We start from the raw sequence: 14,108 nt of genomic DNA, 5'->3' as shown, positions 1-14,108 counted from the left end.
CATGGGGTCCTCAAGTGTCATATCCCTTGTGTCTCACAGCAGCTGCAAGCGGTGGATAATAAGGTCTTCTCATGTTGGGATTTTCCCAATAATGGTATATGAGGTCTGACAATTAGGTTCGCGAACTCATCCTAGAAAAAGTGCTACATACCTCATTGCTGAATATCACTACGGTCACCTTCGAAGTACTCCCCTTGGGAAGCTATGCACCGACGCCAGCACCTAGTCCACATTTCAAAGCAATTTTGGAACTCTTTTTCTGGAAACTCTTTTTCTGGCCAGAAGAGCTGTCATCATATTACCCTTGATGTCCTGAATGTCATCAAAATGTCTTCCTTTCAGTATTTCCTTCACCTTCAGGTAAAGAAAGAAGTCACTGGGGGCCAGATCAGGTGAGTAGGGAGGGTATTCCAAAACAGTTGTTTGTTTACTGGCTAAAATCTCCCTCACAGACAGCGCCAGCATGAGCTGGTGCATTGTCGTGATGCAAGAGCCATAAATTGTTGGCGAAAAGTTCAGGTTGTCTTAACTTTTTCATGCAGCCTTTTCAGCACTTGCAAATAGTAAACTTGGTTAACTGTTTGCCCAGTTGGTAAAACTTCATAATGAATAATCCCTCTGATAGCAAAAAAAAAAGATTAGCAACATCTTGTTGCAACAAGTTCGCGAACTTAATTGTCAGACCTCGTATAGTAGGACCTCAACAAATACGTGTTCAGTGAGAACACTACAGACAGACCAGAACCCAGCTGTTGACGCCTTGTGCCTGCTCTTTCCACATCATAAGGTACCTCACAAAACTACCCCAAAGGTCATCCTGAATTCAGCTCCCCTGGACTCTGTCCCATTTGAGCAGGTAGAGAGAGAGAGAGACAGCAGGCAGACTGAGAGGACAACCGCCTGCAAAGCAGGCAGCTGTCTGGGTTCCACCACAGGACACATTCTGGTTAGCGTGGAGGTCCCCTGATCCTGGAGCACGGGGTTTGGGAGAGGGAAGAAGCTCTCCAGAGGGATTCGACACCAACCAGGCCTCGTGTGCCCCAACCCCTGCAGCCCACAGAGGCAGCAAGGTGGGGGACGTGGGAAATGACGAGGGTCAAAGGGCCGGGGTTCTCACATCAGCCGTGCCCTTAACTCAAAGGTGACCTTAGGTGAGTCCTGGCTTCTCGGGGACTTGGTTTCCTCACTTAGCAAATAGATAAAAAGTGATCTTAGTATATAGTTTAAAAGGTATTTTTACTGTTTGAGAAGATGAAAAAGTTCTGGAGATGGATGGTGGTGATGGTTGCACAACCATGTGAATGTACTTACTGCCACTGAACTGGACTCTTGCAAATGGTTCACAGGGTAACTTTGATGACATGTATCATTGACCACAATAAAAACAATGATTTAAGAAAAGGTACTTGTACGTCCATCTTTTACCATGGAATCCTCACAAAAAGGTTGCCACACAGTACTTAGGATTATCCCCGTTTACCGAGGAGTAAGCCAAGCCTCAGAGAATCTAAATTACTTGCCCAAGACCCCAGAGCTACTGAGCTGTGGAGCCAGGACCCCGTCCCAGACCTCCCACACAAGGTGGATGTCCATTCTGGCAGGTCCCACTGCTCCCGTGCAAAAGCCTTTAAGGTCCTTCCAGAGCCCATATTCTATGTTTCTGTAAACCTATCTTGTCTTTTACAGGAAATGAGACAAGAATCTGCAGTTATCTCCACCCTCTCTCCTGCCCATAAGTACACCCTCTAGCTCCTCACCACTGAGCCCCAAGATAGCAAAAAGCAGTATTTCTAACCAAGCCTCCCCCCTCCAACCCCCGCAGAATAAGACGTGGTCTTGAATGTCCCCACTCCACAACCCAGCACATGAGAGAAGGTGCTATGAAGGGATGAGAGGGGGTGGTCTCTGCCCACACCCTAAATCTCCAGAGACCTGAGGGAGGAAAGAGACTTTTTAACAGAGGGAATTTAGAGGCCAATGAAACCTCTAAGCACCTGTTGTGGGCTGAACCGTGTCACCCAAATAAGCTATGTTGTTGTCCTAATCCCTGGGACCTGTGAATGTGACCCTATTTGGAAATAAGCTCTTTGCAGTTGTAACCAAGATGAGGTCACAGTGGAACAGGATGGGCCCTCATTCCAATGACCTGTGTCCTTATAAGAGGACGAAAAGAGACACAGACACACAGTGAGAACGCACGTGAAGACGGAGGCAGAGGTTGGAATGATGCACCGAAAGCTCAGGAGCGTCAAGGATTGCCGGCAACAGGAAGCGAGAAGAAAAGCGTGGAACAGAGTCTCCCTTCAAGCCTTCAGAGGGAGCACGGCCCTGCTGACACCTTGATTTCAGACTTCTGGGCTCCAGAATTATGAGAGAATAAATTTTTGTTTTAAGCACCCACTTTGTGGCACTTTGTTACAGCAGCCACAGGACACTCACAGCACTGCATTGTTTGCTTTGGCCAAATGTCTCCCCCCAGAAGGAGGAATGCGGTCTGGCCCCTGCACTGAGGAGGGCGTTAGGTGGGCAGCATCGAGCCAGAACTGAGCTCCTGCAGGATATGGGGCTGCTAGCTAGATCACAAGCAGGGCCAATAGTTATCATCACCTCCCGGCCCAAGAGGGTCCAAATACCATCTCCCAGCTGAAATACAGGAGTACATTCTAATGCCATTTGATCACACAGAAGGCCTGGCTCCCTCCGGCCACAGGACCCACCTGCAGCCCTTCCCGTGAAGCCCTTTCTGACCACTCACCTCTGTATTCCAGCTACACACATCATCTGGACTAGGCCATTCCATACTTAATTGCATAGAGACTTACTGATGTCGTCTTGTTTGGTCTCTGGAACAGAAACACACATTCCCAGGGGGCAGACTCTACTGATTTCTTCATCCGTCTCCTCCAAACCCCTTGGGGCAGGATGAGGAGGTAGCTAGCCACTCATCCTTTCTCCAAACATGTACTGAGCTCCTGCCACGTGGCTGAGAGACTGGGGATGGGAAGGACACACATGTCGGGAAGGAAATCCTAGCCAATCGGGACGAGGCAGCACACCCATCAGGCCAGGCTCCTGCGGGAGCACACTGCCCACTACACACCGCTGAGGGCCCCCTCTGCAGGTGTGGGAGCCTCCCAGACAGCTCCACTCACGCCTGGCACACAGGTTCACATCCATTGTGCAAGGGGAGGGCTCCAGGCACTGGCTTTGGGAACCCTGCGAGTGCTGCCTGGCCTCACCATCCACGAGGCCTCTCAAAATGTCCCCGGGCCCCACAGGCTGGAGGAGTGAAACCGTGAACAAGGAAGACAGGACAGCCCACAAAGAGAGACAAGGCCATGATCAGAGGAAAGAGGGGGTGTAAAGGAAGCAAGCCTTCCAGAATTGGAGGTGAAAGAGTCGTGGCACCAGGGGGACGTGCCGGTGGGACCCACCCCCTCCGTGAGGGGAGGGCAGGTACTGATGGTGGGAGGGGAGAGGGTCTTTCGTGCAGCTGTGCTCTGTCCATCTCTTGCCCCCTGTGTGCCCTTGGGCAAGCCTGTCATGTCTCTTTGCTCAATGTCCCCGGTTATCAAGTGGCGTGAGCTGCGTCTTCCTCCCTCCCTCACAGGGTGACATTAAAGAGCCGGGGCGCAGAGAGGAGGCGCTGAGTATCCTTCTCCTCCCCGTTTCTCGGTGTGCTGTCCCCAGCACTGCGCCTGCCACTGGCAAGTGCAAACAGGAAATAGCTTTCCCGATGTCTGACCGAAGGAAAAAACTACCTGTTCCCCCTGCCAAGGTGGCTCTGGGTCCCATGAAAGGTGATGTGAACACACCAGGGAAAGATGGCTCCTTCTCCCCACCCCACCTCACCACCAGGCTCCCGAGTCACGTTGCTGGACCCCAGGGGAATGATGTCCTCCCTACTCCAACGTCACTCTTCACGCCACGCTGAGGACACAGGAGGAGCAGCACAGGCCCCCGAAGACGGCCCACAGGCACGAGGTCCCTTTGCCAGAGCCCAGGGTGACCACGGGGAAGTGCTGTCTTGTTCCTCTGAGGTTGTGGCCTATTTCCTTTCCAGCAGGCCCACGGTTCTATTCAGAGCCCGAGAAAGGGATGAAGCAGGCCCAAGACCAGCAGACGGCAGAGGGGAAGGGTGGGTGAGGTGAAGCAGCTAGGCCTTCTGTTCCTCCATTTCTCCATTCCCACGTGTCACGGCAGCCTGGGCAGGCGAGAGGGACAAATGGGGCCATTTAGGAGGATGCCCTGTCCAAGTCTCCAGGAGGCTTTTGATTGCTCAGGTTCTCTCTGCCCCTCAAGACACGCTGAAGTCCATGGCAGCCGGAGCCCTCTGTCAGCATCGGAAACCACATGGTGTCCATTTCCTTCAAGCCCGTGACACTCTCAACTCCAACCACGATGCACACCAGCCGAGTGACCCCTCCCGGTCCAGCCCTGGTAGGTACAACTCCAAGGCAAATGTTATCCTTTTGACAGTGCACTGCGAGCCAGCTGGGAATCTCGGAGCCATCTCCGGGCCAGATGCCACTCTTCCCTACAGACGCCCTGAGGTCACCCGTCTTGTGGACTCCTCTCTACCTGCCAGGAACAGACTTTCCTGGATCAGCCCCATCACTTCGCAGATTTCTTCCTTTCAGAGCCCATAAGACAGAGGGCATAAAAAAAAGCACAAGAGAGAGACAGACAGACAGAAAAAGAAGAAAACAGAGATCCAGCAAGAGAACCAGTATGAACACAAGCCAAGTCCATCTCAGCGAGGTCAAGTGAAAAGTGCCAAATGAGCTCAGGGCAGCCAGTGGGTCCGTACAAAAAAACACAAACCCTCTTTGGGTTTGTTTCATCAGCAGCTGTAGCCTATTCAATCACAGGAAAGCAGCGGGAGAGACCAAGAGAGACACTTGACCCCCAATTTGATTAAACAGTTGCCAGATTAAATGCAGGACGTCCATTTAATTTGAATTTCAGATAAGCAATAATCCTTTTTTTTTTTTTAGTATAAGTATGTGCCATATCTGAGCCTATCTTATACGGACCAGTTTTCCATTGTTTATCTGGAATTCAAATTTCACTGGGTATTCTGTATCCTGTATTCTTATTTGTTAGGTCAGGCAATGCTGTTTGATGGAAGATGTGTTCCTGCAAAAAGAAAAAGAGGCATGCTGGATGTGTGAAGACCAACCCCCACAAGCAGAAATCATCCAGACTGGGCGGGGGGGTGGGGGCGTAAGGGGGGCTTCCTATAGGTCAATGGTCCTCAAAGGGTGGTCTGCAGACGAAAACATTATCAACTGGGAACTTGATAGAAACGAGAATTCTCCAGCCCCAGCCCAGACCTAAGCAGATCTGACATGCCAGGGTAGGGCCCAGCAATCTGTGCTTTTAACAAGTCCTCTCGGTGATTTGGAGACAGGCTACAGTTTGGAGATATAGCAATCTGCAGAGGCTCCAGAGCTGGGCTGTGGGGATCCTCCAAACGCCACGCCCTGGTCTCAGCTTTCACTTTCCCACTTCATAGCCCAGCCAAGGAAGAAAGTAATGCTTCCGGCCATAGGCCAAAGGCTCAGTTTACATGGTAAAAGAGCATGCGTGTTTGTACACACACACACACACACACGCTTGTACACACACACACACATGCTGGCGCACGCACCCCGATCCCCACAGACACACAGTTACATACAGTTACACCTGGACACATATCTCTCAGTTCCATGCTTTGGCCTCAGCCAAGAGAGTGTACAGGTAACTCTTATCAGTGAGACACTACCTTGATCCATGCTGTAAACACCTTCCCGAACACATGTACTTTCTCACCTCTCTCTCTCTGGCCTCATCTAATTCTGGGGTGAACTGCTCCCACAGAACCCCAAAACATTCCAACGCTAACCAATACACGGCTTTTTGGTCTGAAGTTCTCAGCAACTTCCCAAAGCTCCCCCGCTACTTTTTTTTTTCTTTTTTTTTTGCAAACCAATGGTTATAAACCAAAGGAAGATAATTGGTTTTTCTGGAAACCAATTATCTCCCTTTCCTCTTTTTCCACTTCTCATTCCTACTGTTCCTGCTGGTATGAGAACTGGAAAAAAAGGAAAGGGAGATCATGATTATTGAGGACCTACTATGTGCCAGACACTGTTATCTTAATTGAATTTTCTGCACAACCCCACACAGTAGACATATTTCCCAGCAAGGACAGGATAGCTCCGAGAGGCAGGTCGCACAGATACACAGCTTACGTGCAGCCAGCACACCTGGGCCAGGCACGTGCCAGTGAGGACAAGGTCCTTCCTCTGGCTCTGCTGCCACAAGGCTCTGCTCATCACTGTTCACAAGGCTTCCAGGGCAGCCACCAGTACCGCCTCCCGCAAACTAACAGGGCACTGGAATAGTTCACGGAGGCGAAAAAGGGCTCCCAAGAAGGGCAAATTACTCATACTGGGCTTTCCAGGCAATTTATGGAAACGCAGAGAGAATGGTTTTAATAGACCCATGTGCTCCGGAACGGCTTTCTGAGGTCCCCTCCAAGCAGCGTAGGACCCCATTAAGTGGGTTCAATGTTATGTGACACTGAGGAAAGGGGAAAGTGCGTTTCACCCACGTGGCCGCTTTCTGACACCTCTGGGCTCACTGTGGATAGCTTGGTCCTCCATCCTTTCCCCGCCTCCTCCCTGAAACTGCCACTACTTGTTCTGTGACATTAGGTACCAACTGGGCTTCCTTCTCCCCTGTTTATTCTGTAAGTGTACGCTAGATACTTATTCTTTCTGCCCAGATGAGCCTCTCCCCTAGGGGCAGGCTGGGGCCTTCCTCCTCCAGACAAGCTGCCCACCACGGCACTCCACCCTCCTGGGCCGCAGGTGGACACATGACCCAGGCAGGGCCAACCACACAACTCTTTTCCTGGCCACACTGACTGGTCCAGGGAGAAGGAAGTAACACAAGCTAGGCCAAACAGAGCCTTTCCCTGAGGTTTTCCTAATGGAGCAGGCACAGGAGAACATTCTTTTCCTTCTGGTTATGGGACACCATGGATGTGAGCCCAGAGACCCTAGCTCTAGCCCCATGGTCCTAATAAGAATCAACATGCAGCTAACCTGCAGACAGAAGCAGAAACAGACAAGAAGACACAAAGAGAGAGAAAGACAGATAGACAGTGACACAGAGACCTGTTTGTATTTGAGTCCTGGATACTCTCTTGCCCTTTCAGTATTTTATTGGAAACCAATAAATTCCTCTTTAATTTTTCTTAAGCTAATTGGGTCTCTGTCACTTAAAACAGAAAAACTATTGACTACTATTTAGCTTCACTCTCTTATTTGATATGATCTTCTCTGTCCAAGTTCAAAGCAACCAGAAAAGGCACACAGTGAAAAGGACACCGACCAAAAACCAAACCCACAAAGCATCAGACTAACCTACGCGGAAGAGCCAGGCGTGCAGGAGCATTTCAGTGAGAGCAACTTGGAACATGGATGATGGTAAAATTCAGGAAGGAACACGTGCTTGGCTTTGGGTTCTCTCCCCAGCTCATCTAGGGAGGAATGGCTCAGACAGATAAGCTACAGAAAACTACGTCGATACTAAAAATGACAAGGATGCAGATTATGCCAATATATGAAAATTCAAACATGAAATCACGTTAAGAGATAAAAAGCAGGCAACACAAAGCAAGAGTCTATGTCCCCTGGTTACAAACAGGGAAATACGGTTAAGTGTAGGAACTGACAAGATCCAGATGTAAATTTCACAGGATGCTAATACACTCTTCGTTATGTTCTCTTTTAATAAAGTTGCTTTAAGACTGTTGTTATTTCTTTAAGTTTAACTGAACAGGGCCTATTATAAATCATGATTGTTTAAAGCCTTTGGTTAGAGAAACCATTATGGGTTCCAGAAGCATTAACAAGTATAACGGACTCACTGTCCCAAGACAAAGAGGCTGAGAGAGAAAAGCTACCAGCTCAGAGAACGGGCTACTCACTCCGGGGTCCTGATCGCTAGGCTCTAGCAGACTGCAGACAGAGCCGGACAATCAGCTCTAATGAGTCTTTTGGAGCAAGAGCAGGTCATTAAACCTTTCCAGGCCTCCGTTGCCTCATCTGCAAATCGGAGGTAATAGCAGTACTTACCTCATAGGGCGGTGGCGAGGACTGAATGAGATGTCCAATGAGCAAACGCAGGTAAGTGCCCGGACAGCGCCTGGCACGTAGCGGGTGCCCCGTCAATACTTGCTGACAGTGTCAGGGGGATTCCGCTAACCAGTCCTGAACACGGAACACTGTGGAGAAGGCATGAGCTCTTTCTCTTCAGGCCAAAGGGACATACTATCTCTAATCTATTAACAAGCACCTTCTGCATTTACAGTGTCACATAAAGCGCTTCCACTGACATCACCACGTTTTACTCTGACCACGAGTCTCTGAAGTTGGCATTATTACCGTTTTACAGATAAGGCAACAGAGGCCTAGAGAGGTTAATTACCTCACTTAACATCACAGCAGCAAGGCCAGGAGACTTTGTTTCAAATCTTAGCTCCAGGGCCAATGGGTTTTCCCTGCCACCACTCTGTCCCTGTCCTTAGCTTTCCCAGCCACTCTTTTCCAGCCCCCTCTACGCTCCCCGTCTCCCAGCATTTTACAGCCACAGAACCAGGGAGGTTTACGTCTCTTCTGATGGCATCCAAGGGAATTAGTGGGGTACCACCTTCCTCGTTGGCCCCCTTTTCTATCCAGCATCCCCTCTGTCTTCTAGATGAGCCATGAGGGCATCCACAGGAAACAACCTGAAGAGGACGGTGGTTGGAGCCACTGGACCCCAGCTGACCAGAAATAATCAATCATACCCAGGCCACCATCAAGAGATGGACGCACCCATCACGGTGGCCAACCCAAGCCCGCTTTGGGAGAGATCAGGAGGTTCTGGATGGGAGAGAAGTCATGGATCTCCCACCCAGGGCCCAGGGGTGGGAGCCAAGACCACTTGCTTCTTCTGGAGACCACGATTGGTTACACTCCTTCGTGTCCTCTGAAAATACAGGCAGGTGGGCAGGTACCCTTTTCTCCATTTTTCCCCAATCCCTTCACCTATGTTCCAAACCTATTATTACCTGGTAAGAAAAGAAAAGAATTAAACGTATGCATCATTTGATTTTAATTGAAGGACTGTTCTATTTCATTGAACTGCTAAGTAAGCTGAACAAGAGATTGTGTTTACATAAGCAAACCCCAAGTCACTATAGACTTGCTGTCACATTAAGTCAATACTTATGAAGGCTCTCTATTTAATTATTCAGTAAGGATTGACTTATTATTGTGTTAAGAGTGTGGTTAGCCTTGAGCTAGGTAGCCAGCCAGCTGAAAGATTTCTTTCAACTTTCTCTGAATGCTGATATGGTTTTTGCTGGTGGAAGGAGGTTAGGTTTTGTCCCTCCCTCCCTATCACCACCCTCTCCCCTGCTGCAGAGCAAAAAGCTCCAGTCCGCCTCCCTGAAGCCAGAGGTACCAGGTGATTCCGTGGTAGCCGAGGAGCGGGCAAGGTCCCAGGCGCCAGTGGTCCGCCTCTCACAAGGTCTTCCTAACCCTGGTAATTAGTCCCGAGACTCTGACACCTGGGCTCTCATTAGCTTAGTTTTTCTGTTCTTAGGTCTAGCTGTTCTGACCTTATTCTCCCTGTTCCCGATGCTGAGGACATCCGACTTGACGACCCAGCTCCCTCCCCACATTTGTTATTCCCGGCACTTCCCCTTCCTTCAATCTCCACGGAATGTGTTGCTCAGCCTTCACAATCCATCCAAACCCTATTATTCTATGGCATACTATTACAGAGATTCAGATAGGTTTTTACATCAAATCACATTTCTTGAAACATCACATTCGGGGGGGAAAAAAACACATGAATGCATAGCCGAACCTGTAGACCAACAAGAGCAGCACCGTGATTACGGGCCACAACCCAGCCACCAAAACCCCGATTCTGCAATTACAGGGCTATAGCCCTGGGCAAGTTACTCATCCTCTGTGAAGGCCCTCATCCATAAAGAAGGTCTGGTTTCTGGTAGGAATAGCCCAGGTTTCACGTACAGCACCTAGGCCCATGCCTGGTACGGCACTCTGGTGACTGCAGCCCCACTAACGCGTCCCCTCCCGCCCAGGGAGGGCTCCCTGGGCTTGGACAGCTCATCGGCTACCACCCTGATCCCCACCTGTCATTGGCTCCTCCTCCCCTCTACCATCTCATCTGTGTTTTTACTCATTCTCCTCTCTCCTGTCCCAAACCCTCGCAGCAATATCAAACGATACAGGTTCCCCAACTAGGATGTGTCGCAGATCCTTATCCCGTGGTGCTTCTCCTGCCAGGCATGCCTTCCCCCAACCAGGTCCTCCTTGAAGCCTCTTCCAGTTCACCCTTCCAAACCCAGTTCCAGTGCCAGCTCTTCCAGAACACCTTCTGTGAATGCCTTGTCCCAACTCGGAATGCGTTTCACCACCTCCAACAGCTGTGCTTCCACTACCCACCGTATCATAAATCTACCTTTTTCCTATCTGTTTCTCCCATTAAACTATGAGTTCTTTCAGAAAAGAAACCGGATTATTCACGTTTGACTCTTCAGTTCCCAGAGTAGTGCTTGACACCAAATAGGGACTCAGTAGCCACTGGATAGAAGGAGAAAGGGAGAGGAGGCAAGGGTACATGGCTGGATAGATAGATGTTGGATGGACGGGGACTGTATCTGAAGGAACTGTATCTAAGCAGGAAGAGAGCCAAGTACTGTCCTAACATCTCCCCTTGAAAAATAAAATCGCAAGCAATTTCCAGTTGGCAGCACAGCAAAATGCATCAACGTTGCATTAACTTGGGCACCAAGATAGCTCAGCACCCCCACAATGCCCTTTGGTGGGTCTGTCTTCCTCCCCTCCTCAGGTCCTGCATGGTGTTTGTTGGGAACTTGGAAAAACATCTTTGCTATCTCTGGTAATAGCCATTCTCTAAAGGAGGCCCCAGGGGCCTGCGAAAATTAACACACATCTTTAAGCACCACTCTTAACATGAAGAAGTGCCTTGAGGACCTACAGAGAAAATCCAATGGGCCCCGGTGGAGAAAGGCTGGGTAAACTGTCCATTCTCATACAGGCAGAGCCGAGAGGGAATCAGGTGTAGGGCCGACAGAGTGGTTAGGTCAAAACGCCTGCAGCTTACAAGTCAGGAACCCTGAGAACGTCACCACACCTCTCAGTGTCTGGCTCGGACACCTCCATAGAAGAGTGTTTGGAATAAAACCATAGATGCCAAAGTGAACGGTGAAACCATACACACAGAAATACTTTTGGAAAATAGAGTTCACTATCTACATGTTTATTCTCTTTCTTGTTGGGAATAATAAAAAAGAGAATGAGGCAAGACTATCGTACCCAGATTCTCCTCTTCAGCTCACTCGAGGGACCAGCTCCCAGCACAGGGAGCCGGAGCAGGGACAGGAGTTGATGTGGCAGACAGATGAGAAGCCTGCACAGCACAGCCTGCACCCACCGGGAAGCAGGAAGGACCAGGTGTGGCGGGGGTCTGCTCTCAGAGAGCGCCAGGAGAACACACGCTGGGGACCCTCAGCCTCCTCCCGACCGTCCTCCATTCCAGGCCTTCTAGCGTGAACTGCACAGGCAAATATTCCTTCCGTCAGGCAAATATCTGGGCAGCTATGCCATCACTTGGAGTCTTTCTCATTATATAGACTAATGAGAATACTGTGCTTCTCTGAAGCAATTCATCAAGGAAGCATCCATAATACATGACATTTTCCCTGAACTAACAAAGAATGTGAGGCTGGGGAAACTGGTTAAAAAGAAATGTTTAGCGGATTCCAGAAACCATGCTGAAATGAATGGCCCACCCGCTTGTGGGTCAACGCTCCCTCTGTGCTCTGCCTCCCACATGGACCCCCTTCCCGGGCCACAGGGCCTCCTGAGCTGCAGGTTGGGAAGGGGAGGGGTGCTGGCTCCCCAGAATATACTGCCTTAGGAGGAGAGCGAAGTCGTGAGCGGCAGTTATCACTGAAGCATGTAAGACCAGATTATTTGTGGTCCCAACTTGCTGAGGCAAGATGAAAAACACAGCAAACTACAGCTGCTGAACTCAGCTTTTTTTCTCTTTCTTCCTTCTTTCTCCTTCGCTGAGGTTAGTGTTTTACAAAAAAAGGGCTTTAAAAAAATAAAATCTATAAACTAGGGGTTCCAACCTGTCAGCTAAGGTCAAGCACACAGAAGCAGCATCCAGGGAGGAGAACACAGGCCGTCTGTCTCACCTGTAAAGAGGGTGCTCACTCAAGTGCATTCCCACACTCACGCCGTGTGAGGGCTCTGCCACCCTGACAGACACGAGGCCATACTGCCCCTCAGGTAAAGAGTCCTCGTTCCTCCCCAATCACAAGCCCTTCCCCTAAGCCCTGAATCAGCATGGGCCCTCCAACTCCAAACCAAGCAACAACTTTAGGTCTCCCTTTGAAATCAAAGGGCCAGGAGCCATGTCCCCCACCGCCCACCTGGGCAGTACTGTACCAGCACTGAGTACACGGAGCTGCAGTCCTGCAATGAGTCAGCTTCTACCAGTGCCTCTCAGAGGGGAAATCAGAGGGGACACGGCAAACCACTCAGGGAGAGCAAGTGGTCACTGGGTCCCACTGGATGAGTCACTAGCCCTCTGAAAACTGCTACTATAAGTCAATGAGACATCAGGACCTGGAGCTCCTAAGGGTTTGAACTGGAGCCTCTAGCTTCTTCTGAGGAGAAGATAAAGAGGGCCGGGAGACCATTCCCAGATGGCAGGAAAAAGATGGTGACTACCATGTGAAGACATACTGCCAGCAGAGGAGTGAGAAGACTCTTAGCTCATCAAGTGTTTGAATGCATTTATCTTAGATCACGCCGATTCTGAGGCCCGGTAAAGTTCCTCCCTGCTTCTACTGAGTCTCTCACACAACCCCTACAGGGCTCTGCTGAGGAGTACAAGGTACAGAGGGGAAATTGAGATAGAAGCAGGAGAAGACCCAGGGAATGAGAGAAAGCCATGATGGCCAAAGGTGCATCGGAGAGCAGAAAGGGGATCCAGCCATGGGAGAAAGCATGAATGATTGGGTTACTGAGGCAGAATCTAGAGCAATGTCCCAGAGTCTGCAAAGAACAGAAGCCTTTCCAGGGCACCGGTGCTCCAACTGGAACCAAAGGAAGCCCCTGAGGTGTCTGCTATGGACTGAATGTTGGTTCTCAGCCCCCCAAATTCATATGTTGAAACTTGGTCCCCAATGTATAGGTATCAGAAGGTGAAGCCTTAGGGAAGTGACTAGGTCTCGAGGATGGAGCCCTCATGATGGGATGAGCTCCCTTCTCAAAGAGACCACAGAGAGCTCCCTTCCTCCTTCTACCATGTGAGAACCCAACAGAAAGACGGCCCTCTATGAATCAGGAAGTGAACTCTCATCAAACACCAAATGTGCCTGCACCTTGACCTTAAGACTTCCCAGCCTCCGAACTGTAAGAAATAAATTGGTGTTATGTATAAGGCACCCAGTCTGTGGTATTTCTGTCATGGGAGCCCAAATGGACTAACACAAGGCCCACCACCAACCTCCTTTCTCTCCGGTGGATGTAAGGGGCAGGGTAGCCCAGATCCACTTAGAAAGCTTTAAGCTTCCCAAGGGAATTTGAAGTGGAAGGTAGGTCCCCAAGACTGCTCGCTCACTCGGTCCTAGTAGGCCAGAAAGTAGGCTGTCCACAACACCATCGGATATCCAGCATGTCCGGTAAAACAAACTCTAGTTCCTTAATCCCATACCGCTGTGGTACAAGGTAGGAGGCAGCATCTCAGTGTGTCAGCCAAGATGGAACCACACCACAGCTGGCAGAAGGCCCAGCTCACTCACTAGACAAGGCCCCAGGGCAGGGAGTCAAACAGGGCAGAAGAAAGAATGACGGTGGTGGGGCAGCGTGGATAGAAAGCTGCCAACCACGGCCCAGACCCACCAGGAAACAAGAGGGACCTTGGGCAGTCAGGGTCTACTCAAAGAGATCCACAAGAGGACGACACCCCAAGTGGCACAGAGCTTGAAGGGTGCAAAG

General features: G+C 50.1%; 1 protein-coding gene across 2 annotated transcripts in view; it reads right to left on the bottom strand.

Annotated features, from left to right (window-relative positions):
• The window catches only part of GFRA2 (GDNF family receptor alpha 2), an 83,922-nt gene that overhangs the window by 13,250 nt on the left and 56,564 nt on the right, over positions 1–14,108 (bottom strand). The gene's annotated exons all lie outside the window — the stretch shown is intronic.

The sequence above is a fragment of the Rhinolophus ferrumequinum genome, chromosome 18 (genome assembly GCF_004115265.2).
Source record: "Rhinolophus ferrumequinum isolate MPI-CBG mRhiFer1 chromosome 18, mRhiFer1_v1.p, whole genome shotgun sequence".
Taxonomy (NCBI): Eukaryota; Metazoa; Chordata; class Mammalia; order Chiroptera; family Rhinolophidae; genus Rhinolophus; species Rhinolophus ferrumequinum.
This window is presented reverse-complemented; position numbering and strand designations above follow the sequence as displayed.